This window comes from Hylobates moloch, unplaced genomic scaffold (assembly GCF_009828535.3).
Source record: "Hylobates moloch isolate HMO894 unplaced genomic scaffold, HMol_V3 SCAFFOLD_11, whole genome shotgun sequence".
Classification (NCBI taxonomy): Eukaryota; Metazoa; Chordata; class Mammalia; order Primates; family Hylobatidae; genus Hylobates; species Hylobates moloch.
Genome location: NW_026652286.1, coordinates 82,954,367 through 82,968,139, shown reverse-complemented (window position 1 = coordinate 82,968,139; position 13,773 = coordinate 82,954,367). Strand labels below are relative to the sequence as shown.

Sequence of the window (13,773 nt, the reverse complement as noted above, 5' to 3'; positions counted from 1 at the left end):
ATACAATCACAAGTGTCCTTATAGGAGAGAGGCAGAAGGAGATTTGGTACCAACAGAAGAGGAGGAGGAAATTGTGATCATGCAGAAACTGGAGTGATGGAGTCACAAGCCAAGGAATGCCAGCAGCCACCAGAAGCCGAGAGAGGCAAGGCAAGGATTCTCCCATGGAGCTTCCAGAGGGCACATGGACCTGCCGACACCTTGATTTAGGCCTAATGAAACTGAGTTTAGATTAGATTTCTGGACCCCAGAACTGTGAAAGAATAAATTTCTGTTGTGTTAAGCCCCTAATTTTGTGGTAATGTGTCACAGCAGCCCTTGGAACCTAATACACTCCCCAAACTATCACAATGACAGTTAAGGGAAATAAAATAGTAAAATTCATAAAGATAAAGAGAATAACAGAAAAGGATTTCAATAAGTATTTGGAAGATGGAAAAGGAAAGAATGAGAAGCAACTTACTTACCAGAGTAGAGAAAATTACCTGAGAGCCTGGAGAAAGGGAAGTGAACAAGATACAGTCAGTTCTCCCCAGAGAAGCCAGACACAGGGTCATCAAGCACCAAGCAGGGGCAGGAGTGGGGTGCAGGGCTGGCACTGGGGATAGAGTGGAAGCATTAACATGGACGTTGGATCCCTGGGCCCTGACTCCTCTGACACTGGTCTTCCTGAACTAGGTGCATCCCTTCTTGTCATGCCTTCCACCCCAGTCCCTGCCCTTGGCCCCACCACCACCACCTCAGCTGACACACATCGGTTCAGCTCACACTCCTTCCGTTAGAAAGAACCAGTCACAAGGTTCTTCCTGGATGCAATGGGGCTGGGAAATGCTGAGCAGCGCCAGGCACAGGCTTCCTCTAAACCACTCTGCACCAAGGAAGAAGGACATTTTTTTGATGGTCTAATAGCCGTCTCTGCCACACTCTCTAAGGCAATTAATTTTAAAATTTTAGAATACTGGAAATAAAGAAAAGATACTAAAAACTTCCAGAATGAAAAACCAGGTCACGTATTGCCTTATCGATCAGCAATCTGACTGGCATCAGGCTTTTCAATAGCAATACAAAATGCCAGAAGACAACAGGGCAATGCCCTCAAAATTCTGAGAGAAAATATCTTGCAAACAAAACATCTATTATACCTAGCAAGCAGCCATCCCAAAGGCAGAAGGCTGTGGCAGAATGAAAGGGAGCTATCTAGGGAGAAAAATAGAACTGTTAATTATTATTATTATAATAATATATTTTTACAGACAAGGTCTCTGTCAACCCATGCTGAGGTGCAGTGGCACAATCATAGCCCACTGCTATGGGCTGGAACTCATGGGCTCAAGTGATCCCCCCACCTCAGCCTCCCAGCTAGCTAGGACTAGAGGCACATACCACCACACCCGACTTATTTTTGCTTTTATTTTTTGTAGAGGGTCTCCTTATGTTGCCCACGCTGCTCTAGAACTCCTGGTTTCATGCAATCCTCTTGCCTTGGCCTCCCAGTGTGCTGGGATTACAGGCATGAGCCACCATGCCCAACCTTTAATAATTATTTAATGTGTTTGAGAATTTGGAGGGAAAGGATTACCAAAAGTTTGCCAAATCTCCAGTATCCTTTGAATAGAAAAAAATAGTAATTGTATGTAGAAAACTAGGCAGTTTGGCCAGTGATGAGGGGGATTAGCAATTATTAATGTCAGAAAAAGCAGAAGGTTATACAAGAAAGAAGATATGATGACAAGATCCTATTTGATTCAGTGGTGAATAATATTTAATAGTGACAAAAATGTAAATACTGACTTTTGACTTAACTAAGCTTTTTTTTTTTTTTTTTTTGAGATGAAGTCTCGCTCTGTTGCACAGGCTGGAGTGCAGTGGCGCAATCTTGGCTCACTGCAACTTCCGCCTCCCGGGTTCAAGCAATTCTCCTGCCTCAGCCCCCTGGGTAGCTGGGATTACAGGCGCATGCCACCATGCCCGGCTAATTTTTGTATTTTTAGTAGAGACAGGGTTTCACCACGTTAGCCAGGATGGTCTTGATCTCCTGACCTCACGATCCGCCCGCCTCGGCCTCGCAAAGTGCTGGGATTACAGGCATGAGCCACTGCGCCTGGACAACTAAGCATTTTTATATAACCGTATTGGAAAAATGAACACAGGGAAATAGGAAGGGTTAGAGTTGGATAAGAAATCAAAAGCTTCCCTTCCTTCCCTCCTTCCCTCCTTCTTTCTTTTCTTCCCTCTGTGGCTGAGGCTGGAATCTAGTCGGCTCGCTGCAGACTTCCTGCCTCCAGCTCCCGTGATTCTCCTGCCCCGGCCTGCGGGCTGCCTGGGATTGCAGGCGCGCGCCACCACCGCTGCCTGCTTTTTCTCCTTTGGCTGGAGGCGCGGTTTCGCCATGTTGGCCAGGCTGGTCTCCAGCTCCTGACCCCAACTGCTCTGCCCGCCTCGGCCTCCCGAGGTGCTGGGACTACAGACGGAGTCTCGCTCACTCGGTGCTCGGTGTTGCCCGGGCTGGAGTGCGGTGGCGTGGTCTTGGCTCGCTGCAGCCTCCGCCTCCCAGCCGCCTGCCTTGGCCTCCCAGAGTGCTGGGATTGCAGCCCCTGCCTGGCCGCCGCCCCATCTGGGAAGTGAGGAGCGCCTCTGCCCGGCCACCCATGGTCTGGGAAGTGAGGAGCGCCTTTGCCCGGCCGCCCCGTCTGGGAAGTGAGGAGCGCCTCTGCCCAGCCACCTATCATCTGGGAAGAAGTGAGGAGCGTCTCTGCCTGGCCACCCCGTCTGGGAAGTGAGGAGCGCCTCTGCCCGGCCGCTCCATCTCGGAGGTCTACCACGGAGGCCAGAAGTAATGTGGGGGCTGGACGTGGTGGCTCACGCCTGTGGTCCCGGCACTCTGGGGGGCGAGGCGGGTTGATCACTTCGGGCTAGGAGTTCGAGACCAGTCTGGCCAACATGGCGAAACATGAAAAATACAACAGACAAACTAACCAACCAACTCAGTGACAACAAAACAGGTCTACCCTGGAGTCACACTCTAGTTTTTTCTATTTTCCTCCCTTTCTGATCCTTTATCCCACTTTCTTTTTCTTCCTCTTCCTTCTCCTTCTTCTTTGTCAAATAGAGGATTGAGTTATTATCATTGATCCATAAAAAAAAAAAAAGAAATCAAAAGCTTCAACAATTTCCTTCCTAGGATCATACTCTATACATATTTTTGATACATATGCAAAGATTTATGTACTAAGATTTATGTACAATGATTTATGTACAAAGATTTCCATCATTGAATAAGGAATAGCAAAAACAGAGATGACTTAAATATCTATGAATTGGAGACTCTACAACAGATTATGGTTCAATGAAATACAATGTTTTTGTGGATTTTTTTTGAGATGGAGTCTCACTCTGTCACCCAGTGCAGTGATGTGATCTCAGCTCACTGCAACCTCCGGCTTCAGAATTCAAGCAAATCTCCTGCCTCAGCCTCCCGAGTAGCTGGGATTACAGGCACGTGCCACCATGCCTGACTAATATTTGTATTTTTAGTAGAGACAGGGTTTCACCATGTTGGTCAGGCTGGTCTCGAACTCCTGACCTCAAGACATCCACCCGCCTCGGCCTCCCAAAGTGCTGGAATTACAGGTGTGAGCCACCATGCCCAGCCTATTTTTTTTTTATATTTTTATTTTTTGAGACAAAGCATTGCTCTGTTTCCCAGGCTGGAGTGCAATGGCACAATCTTGGCTCACTGCAACCTCCGCCTCCCGGGTTCAAGCCATTCTCCTGCCTCAGCCTCCCAAGTAGCTGGGACTACAGGCGCAAGCCACCATGCCCAGCTAATTTTTGTATTTTTAGTAGAGAAGGGGTTTCACCATGTTGGTCAGGGTGGTCTCGAATTCCTGACCTCAAGTGATCCACCTGCCTTGGCCTCCCAAAGTGCTGGGATTACAGACATAAGCCACCACGCCCAGCCCCCATTTGTTTTAAAGCCATCCCAATATATGCTGACATGATCTCCGGATAGTGAAAATAAAACAAGACAAAATACACAAACAGAAACAAAGTGGAGACTAATGGGTCCATATACTACCACTTGTGAGTAGTATAATGCATGTATCAATATACACATACACATGCACAAACATTGAGTCTTATGTATGTACAGACTATCTCTGAAAAAATACACAAGAAACTGCCTGTAGCAATTGACTTTGTGGAGGGGAATTACGGTTAAGAGGGCAGAGATAGATAGGGAATTGATATAGCTTGGATGTTTGTCCCCTCCAAACCTCACGTTGAAATATGCTCCCCAGGGCCAGGCACGGTGGCTCACACCTGTAATCCCAGCACTTCGGGAGGCTGAGGCGGGCAGATCACGAGGTCAGGAGTTTGAGACCAGCCTGATGAACATGGTGAAACCCTGTCTTTACTAAAAATACAAAAATTAGCTAGGCGAACTACGGGTGCCTATAATCCCAGCTACTAGGGAGACTGAGGCAGGAGAATCACTTGAACCCAGGAAGCTGAGGCTGCAGTGAGCCAAGATCACACCACTGCACTCAGCCTGGGCAACAGAGTGAGACTGTGTCTCAGAAAAGAAAGAGAGAAAGAAAGAGAGAGAAAGAAAGAAAAAGAGAAAGAAAGAGAGAAAGAGAGAAAGAAAGAAAAGAAAGAAAAAGAAAGAAAAAAAGAAAGAAAGAAAGAAAGAAAGAAAGAAAGAAAGAAAGAAAGAAAAGAAAGAAAGAGAAAGGAAGGAAGGAAGGAAAGAAAAGAAAGAAAAAAGAAAGAAAGAAGAAAGAAAAGAAAGAAAGAAAGAAAGAAAGAAAGAAAGAAAGAAAGAAAGAAAGAAAGAAAGAAAGAAAGAAAGAAAGAAAGGAAGGAAGGAAATATGCTCCCCACTGTTGGAGGTGGGGCCTGGTGGGAGGTGTTTGGGTCATGGGGGCAGATCTCTCTTGCCATCCTCATGGTAATGAGGAAGTTCTTGCTCCGTTCATGCTCTGTTCATTCACATGAGAGCTGGTTATTTAAAGGAGATTGGCACCTCCTCTCTCTGTCTCTCTCTCTCTCTCTCTCCCTCTTGCCATGTAACACAGCTGCCTCTTTGCCTTCTTTCATGAGTGGAAGCTTCCTGAGGCCTCACCAGAGGCAGATGCCAGCACTATGCTTCATGTACAGCCTGAGAACCATGAACCAAATAAACCTCTGTTCTTTATAAATTACCCAGCCTCAAGTATTCTTGTATAGCAACACAAACGAAGTCATACAGGGACCTACTCTTCACTGTATATAATTTTGTCACTTAAAATTTTATGCTAGTGAATATATTACTTATATAATAAATATATGAATATTCATTATTAATATGATTCATGAATAATATAGTAATTATTCATTGATTCAAATGAATAATATTTCAAAAGAAGGATAAAAGCAACCTGGTAAAAGAAAGAAAAATTTTTAAAAACACAAAATTAGCCCCCTTAATAGCTTTATATATCAAACATAATCTTAAAATATATTTTCAGTATGTTTAACATTTTTCCTTTAGGTGGCAGTAACTACATTTTTATTTTTTATAATAGCCACCTGACTAGGCTTTAGAATCAGTTCAACAATAGTATTTGGTTGTCTTATTTTTCCTTTTCGTAGGAAAAAAAATGTTTAAATATTAAAACCTACATTTATAAAATGCATGGCCCAGAAGTGTTCCTGACTATTGTTATTGAAAATGAGAGAAAACAAGTTACAATTCAAGGGATATAAAACAGACTGGAAGGATATTCACCAACATATTGGCAATGTTTGTCTCTGGGAAGTACAACAATTAATAGGTGAGTTTGTTTTGCTCTTTTTGCTTTTCCAAATTTTCTACCATGGACATGGTTTTTTTTGTTTTTTGTTTGTTTGTTTGTTTGTTGAGACAGAGTCTTGCACTGTTGCCCAGGCTGGAGTGCAGTGGTGTGATCTCAGCTCACTGCAACTTCCACCTCCTGGGTTCAAGTGATTCCCCTGCCTCAGCCTCCCAAGTAGCTGGGATTACAGGCGCCTGCCAGAACATGGTATTTTTTTTAACAGCTTGTTTATTCTGCAATCCTGACCCATTAAAGGCTTCTTAAGCCCTGGATAATTGAAGGTGGTATGGGCTTCAGTCTTATCTGGCTCTCAAGTATTTCTAATATCACCAACCCCTTTGATTTATTAACTGTGGAATGAAAATAATGACAGAAACTTTAGGCATCTCATTATATGACTATCGAGGGAGAGATTTGGGAGTAAAGGATCCTTTTAATACTCCTCAAATCCAGAAATGATTTACTACCAAGTTAATAAAACCCATTTCAGGACCTTCCTCCCATCCCACCCCACCCATTGGTATTAATCCCTTTCAAAACCTTATAACTAATTGTGAATTCATCATTTCATATTTTTTAGAAGGCCCACAACACTAGATCCACCATTGCCAAAGCATACCAAAATACTCTTTGACAACTTTGTAAACATCCACGCTCTGAAAGGGTATGGGGGGAATATCTGTAAGCTTTCCACTGAACTAAAGTTCCCCAGGCCAGGGACCAAGCTTCCCACACTTTTCTAACCCTGTTGCCTAGCACATGTCTGGCACACTTCAGGCATTCGAAAACATCTGTAGGACTGTTGAACAGAAGTAACTATTCATGGATAGGTAAAAGCCTCCCTAAGTGTTTTCTTATTCATGGGGTAGTTGAGAGTAAATTCTTACAGAGCTGTGTCTGGTGGCTAGCAGAAAGGCTATACCTACTCAAATCAACAGGCCACACAGAAAAGTATCCTTGTCCCGAGAAGGGCCCTCGGGAGTGACTGGAGAGCAGATCCTGCCAGGTCACCACAGGGCTACCCTGCAGGTTGGCTCTGTGCCAGGCTGAGGAAAAGGAATCTATTTCCCCTCCTTGAAAACATGCCTCAGCATATTTATCTGTGAAACAGAGAAGAAAACAAATATGGTATGTGATTTACAAATCTCTCAAACAGGAATGCAAACTGGTGTGAGACACCAAATGAGAAGAGTGAGAATTTAAATGCCAGTGCCCTGTGATGCAATAATTCCACCTCTGGGTGTGTACCCCAAAAAATGGAAGCAGGGGCCGGGCACGGTGGCTCACGCCTGTAATCCCAGCACTTTGGGAGGCCAAAGCGGGTGGATCACGAGGTCAGGAGATCTAGACCATCCTGGCCAACACAGTGAAACCCCGTCTCTCCTAAAAAATACAAAAAATTAGCCGGGCCTGGTGGCAGGCACCTGTAGTCCCAGCTACTCGGGAGGCTGAGGCAGGAAAATGGTGGGAGCCGCAGAGGCGGAGCTTGCAGTGAGGCGAGATCATGCCACTGAACTCCAGCCTGGGCAACAGAGCGAGACTCCGTCTCAGAAAAAAAAAAAAAAAAGAAGCGAGGACTTGACCAAATATTTACCCACCCGTATCATAACAGCCTTATTCATAACGGCCAAGAGCTGATGCACCCCAAGTGCCTATGAACAGATAAGTGGATAAACGAAACATGGTGTACACATGCAGTGGAATATTTTTCAGTCTTAAAAAAGAATGACACACCTTTAATCCCAGCACTTTGAGAGGGCAAGATAGGCGGATCACTTGTGACCAGGAGTTTGAGACCAACCCAGGCAACATGGCGAAACTCCATCTCTACAAAAAATTAGCCAGGCATGGTGGCATGTGTCTGTAGTCCCAGCTATTTGGGAGGCTGAGGTGGGAGGATCACTTGAGCCTGGGAAGTCAAGACTGCAATGAGCCATTATCACACCACTGCACTCCAGCCTGGGCAGCAGAGCAAGACCCTGCACCCGGCCCGTAAGTATTTTTAATGTCACTGAACTGTACACTTAAAAAGAGTTAACATTGTAAATTTTATGTCATGTGTACTTTACTATTTTAAAAAAAAGAACAGGCCGGGTTAAAAAAAAAAAAAGAATGCCTGTAATCCCAGCACTTTGGGAGGCCGAGACGGCGGATCATGAGGTCAGGAGATCGAGACCATCCTGGTTAACATGGTGAAACCCCATCTCTACTAAAAATACAAAAAAATTAGCCGGGCGTGGTGGTGGGCGCCTGTAGTCCCAGCTACTCGGGAGGCTGAGGCAGGAGAATGGCGTGAACCCAGGAGGCGGAGCTTGTAGTGAACCAAGATTGTGCCACTGCACTCCAGCCTGGATGACAGAGCGAGATTCTGTCTCAAAAAAAAAAGCCAAAATAATACTATCCAGGTGGAACCAGGAAGTAAGGAATATTTCTCTATATTTTATGAATATCAAAATAAGAAGGAATTGAATATTTATTCCATAACTGCTCTGTAACATAAATATTAATTATTTGCAGATCTTAATGATAATTGCTAATATCTAATGAGGCCCATACTATGTGTCAGGTAATGTGCTAAGGGACTTACGTATACTATCTTAATATTCAAAACCATCCTATGAAGTAGGAACTAATATTATCTTCAATTTAAAATTCAGAAAATGGAGGTTTAGAAAATGTAAATCCTTTTCCCAAGACCACAGGGTTAGTGAGTAGTAGAACTCAGATCTGACCTCAGATTTCCTAGCTGTTGAGCACCTTGCTCATTTCAGAGTTCGGGTTCTGTTTCTTACAATCAAAATGTTTGTGTCTTTTTGTTGTTGTTTGTTTTGTTTTGTTTTGTTTTTATCCTTTTTGAGACAAGGTCTCGCTCTGTTGCCCAGGCCAGTGTGCAGTGTCGCCATCTTGGCTTACTGCAGCCTTGACCTCCTGGGCTCAAAAATCCTCCCACCTCAGCCTCCTGAGTAGCTGGGACTGCAGGCATGCACTACCACACCTGGCTAATTTTTGGTTTTTGTTTTTTTGTTTTTTTTTTTTTTAAGAGATGGGATCTCACTATGTTGCCTAGGCTGGTCTTAAATTCCTAGACTCAAGCAATCCTCCTGCCTTGGCCTTCCAAAATGCTGGGATTACAGGCGTAAGCCACCACACCTGGCCTGTGGTTGTTTTTGTCTTAAGTTAAACACTTGTTTAAGGAATTTGTAAGGATGGGAATTTGAAGTAGGAGAATCCAAATGGCATTTGTGTGTCTAGAGGATATAATAGTTGAACAGCAGCACTTCTTACAAAACTGTGCCTAAAACGATGCCTTGGCAAGCCGCCTCTTTTACTGAGGAACTGAGGAACTCAAGTCAAAATCCCAAGGTAAAGGGACTGGGAAGACACTAGCAACAGTGACCATATCTTCCTTTTCAGGTACAGATAATTCTGTAAAATAATTCTAAAATGACACTGTAATTTTTTTTATTTTCAGACTTCATAGCTGTAATTTCTGACACATTGCTGAGCATTAATTTTTAAAATAAGCATAACCTGGGCAAAACACTGGAACCAACTGAGAGATCTAGTGATTGTAGTCTGATAATTTATATTAACAGGAATCTGCCTTTCCTCCAAAGGATTGACTGGACGCATTATTGTATTTGCTTTTCACATGTATGTGTATTGTGTGTGTGTGCATGTATGTGTATGGTGTGTGTGTGCTTGTACACAAAATGGTGGATGAGCACATGTATTTACCTCTTCTATCTTCCACATTCCCATAAAAGTGACAGAAAATATTCTTTAAAGAAAATGAGTGAATAACAGCAATAGGAAACAAGAAGGAGTGTCATCAGCACACAAGAGTTTTGGGAAATTTCTAAAAGACACAAAGCAGATGGATGAACTGACGAGAAACTGCAGGCCAGGGCACAGGAAATAAGCATGTGTCTTCCCAAGGGGGCCCAGAGAAACTCCTCACTTGGTCAACAATACAATGATGGGCTGTGGGAGCAATCAACAGTGGCCTCATTAAAGAACTGGATTCAGTGCCTTGGGACAGCTGGGCCCCTTTCCTGTGACCTGTGTAAACAAAGCTAGGCAGCTGAGACTTTTGGCCTCAGGCTACAAGCCAGGGCACTGCTCTTTAGAAAGAAAGGGCAGAGAGAGTGTTCCTCCGGAGGGTCTTGTAGCTTAAAAGGAGGTAACTGGGGCCGGGAGCGGTGGCTCACGCTTGTAATCCCAGCACTTTGGGAGGCCGAGGCGGGCGGATCACTAGGTCAGGAGATCGAGACCATCCTGGCTAACACAGTGAAACCCCGTCTCTACTAAAAATACAAAAAATTAGCCGGGCGAGGTGGCGGGCGCCTGTAGTCCCAGCTACTCGGAGAGGCTGAGGCAGGAGAATGGCATGAACCCAGGGGGCGGAGCTTGCAGTGAGCCGAGATTGCGCCACTGCACTCCAGCCTGGGCGACAGAGCGAGACTCTGTCTCAAAAAAAATAAAAAATAAAATAAAAAATAAAAAAAAAAGGAGGTAACTGAAGAAACTTTGAATCTCTACATTTATAAACTCAGAGGGGAAACAATCAAACTCAAAATGCATCTCTACCTCCTCCGGGGGAACCTCAGGTTCCCCAGCCTTCTTGCCTACTCCGCCCACAGGAAACCCACAGGGAAGCCTTCCTGTCCAAAAGTCCTGCCTACTTACACAGAACTCGTGCCAGTCATTCTATTCAGGGAAAACCTTCCTGGAGAAACAAACCTAAACAATTGAAGAGGAAACCCACACAAGCTGGTTGTGCTAAATTAAGGCATTTGTTTGGTTCTGAATTCATTCAAATGAATAGACAATAGAGAACACCACACTTCTCAGGAAAAACAATACAAAAGTGAAAGCTTTAAAAAAATAAAACAACTGACCCAAAGGAAAAAGATAATCGAAGCAGGGGAAAAGAATTAAAAAAAAAAAAAAACCTAATTAACACACACACGAAATCAATCATATTCCGAACACCTAAAGTAGCAAATTAATAAAATTAGTATTTAAAACAATACTAGTAAAAATGCTAATTAGGATAATCAGAAATTTATAGCCTACTACAATCCTAATTACAGTTTGCTATGACAAGTAGCAATCAGAGAACACAAAAGAGTTCTTAGGAACTAAAAATAAACATTTCAAAGGGATGACTAAACAATAATATAGACACAACCAAAGATCAATTTGATTACCTGAAAGATAAAGTAAAATGACAGAAAATATGAGAGAAAATTAAAATATGTAGAAGTTAACTCTGAGAAATCTAATACCTATAAAAATGTGGTTTTAGAATGTATTTAGGACTATGGAGAAAAATAAACAATCCAGAAAATAAAATTTTCCTATGATAAAGAGTTTTTAGGACCAGGCATGGTGGCTTACGCCTGTAATCCCAGAACTTTGGGACACCAAGGTGGGCAGATCACTTGAGGCCAGGAGTTCGAGACCAGCCTGGCCAACATGGCAACACCTCATCTGTACTAAAAATACAAAAAATAACTGGGTGTGGTGGCGCACGCCTATAGTTCCAGCTACTCAGGAGGATGAGGCACAAGAATCGCTTGAACCCAGGAGGTGGAGGCTGCAGTGAGCCGAGATGGTACCACTGCACTCCAGGCTGGGTGATAGAGCGAGACTTGGTCTCAAAAAAAGAAAAGAACAAAGGTTTTAGATTGAAATCTCACCAATTTTTAAGCAGGGGGAGGAAAAATATGCATACACATCACACACACACACACACACACACACGCAGAGCTAAAGATATCCTGGTAAGGCCAGGTGTGGTGGCTCACACCTGTAATCCTGGCACTTTGGAAGGCCAAGACGGGCAGATCACCCGAGGTCAAAAGTTCGAGATTTGCCTGGCCAACGTGGCAAAACCCCATCTCTACTAAAAATACAAACATTGGCCAGACACAGTGGCATGCACCTGTAATCCTGTAATCCCAGCTACTCAGGAGGCTGAGGCAGGAGAATTGCTTGAACCCAGGAGGTGGAGGTTGCAGTGAGCTGGCGTTGCACCACTGCACTCCAACCTGGGCAACAGAGGAAGACTGTTTTAAAAAAAAAAAAAAAAAAGGCTGGGCACAGTGGACTTTGGGAGGCCGAAGTGGGCAGATCACAAGGTCATGTGTTCAAGACCAGCCTGGCCAACATGGTGAAACCCTGTCTCTACTAAAAATACAAAAATTAGCCAGGTGTGGTGGCACACACCTCTAATCCCAGGAGGCTGAGGCAGGAGAATCACTTGAACCCGGGAGGCAGAGGTTGCAGTGAGCCAAGATCATGCCACTGCATTCCAGCCTGGGCAACAGTGAGACACTCTGTCTCAAAAAAAAAAAAAAAAAAAAAAAAGATATCCTGATAAAATTATAGAACTCAAAATACAAAGAAAATCCTAGAAGGTAAAAAAAAAAAGAAAGAAAACAATAATAAGATTGTCATCCAATTTCTTTTTTTATAAGAAAACATTTTGAAGCCTTTATTCACAAAGCTTTAAAAGCAAATAATACCCTCTGTTTTGCAAATAATGTTTTGTTTAAAAAGGACCACCCAGTTACAGCACTGTAATATCATGAATAAAGAATGTACAAGGGAGACAAACCAATGTGACTAACATTTGGAGATTTGCTAATATTACTGATTGAAGTGTAGGTAACACACATTATAACTTGTAGCCCATCATTTCAGGGTAGAGTTAATGATCACCGAAAAGTCTTCCTACACATGCTCTGGTCTGGTCACATATTCTGCATGGCTAAATATTTCACAGTCTCTTTTGTCTATATACAAAATAGATTGCAAAGATATACACAAAAAAATAAACTATATATATGTATATATAGTACCAAATCTCTCCATTATTTACCTTTGTAGCAACTATGAAAGCGTAATTTTTGTCTTCTAATTTAATTTGGCACAAAATATACCTAAAGACTTGTAATCTTTGGATTTTAATAAAATTGATTTGTGTAACCAACAAATCAGGAGCATCATAAGAATGGTCACAAAATTAAAAAAAGGGGGGGATAAATGGTGATGGAATAAAAATAAGCAGATCAAGGGAGGTGTGCTATCATAAAATAACTGTAGCTTCAACATCTTGAGTACCAGTTTCCTGGCAGGTACTAAACATCCAATCACAATGGATTTTTCCTGAACGGTGTAAAGCTGATTTGAAAATTCTTCAGTCACAGAGCAGCCTACACATGCCAATTAGAAACTGGATTGTCATCCAATTTCTTTTCAGCAATACTAATCACCGGAAGATAATTAATTAATAAAACCAATATATATTGAGTGTATTGTGTGCTAGACATTGTTCTAGATCTTTGGGAGACATCAGTGATCAGTGAATCAAACAGACAAAAATCTTGCCTTCATTAATCTTACATTCTGTTGGCAGAGAGCCTTCAAAGTTTTGAAAGGAAAAAAAGGAATATTGGAAAGCTAAGCCTGGTCCAACTATCAATCAAATGTAACGGCTAAATAAAGACATATTTAAACTGTCAGGAATTCCGGAATATTACTTCTTAAACAAACCAAAACAAAAATTCAGAGTATTCCAACAAAATATGAGCCAGGCATGGTGGTCCACCTGTAGTCCCAGCAACTTTGGGGGTTGGCACGAGGCACGAGGATTGCTTGAGTCCAGTTCAAAACTAGCAAATTAAAAAAGCCATCCAAGAAAGAAAACAAGAAACATACCATTTGAATGTGACCCGCAGGAAATGGAGAAAACCAGAAAAGAAGACAAAGAAGGAAAGTAGGAGGGAGGGAGGGAGGGAGGGAGGGAAGGAGGAGAGAAGTAGGAGGAAAGAAAGGAAGCTTCAAAGGGAGGAAGAGAGGGAGAGAAGGAAGGAAGGATCCATTAGATCTTGAAGCTTAGAAGAATCTCATCTGAGCTGGAAAA

General features: G+C 43.0%; 1 long non-coding RNA gene across 1 annotated transcript in view; it reads right to left on the bottom strand.

Moving 5' to 3' along the window:
* LOC131384634 (uncharacterized) overlaps positions 1-13,773 on the bottom strand; it is a 59,994-nt gene that overhangs the window by 19,997 nt on the left and 26,224 nt on the right. Inside the window, exon 2 of the long non-coding RNA XR_009215693.1 lies at positions 486-598. This is a non-coding gene — a long non-coding RNA (uncharacterized LOC131384634). The remainder of the gene's footprint in view (positions 1-485; positions 599-13,773) is intronic.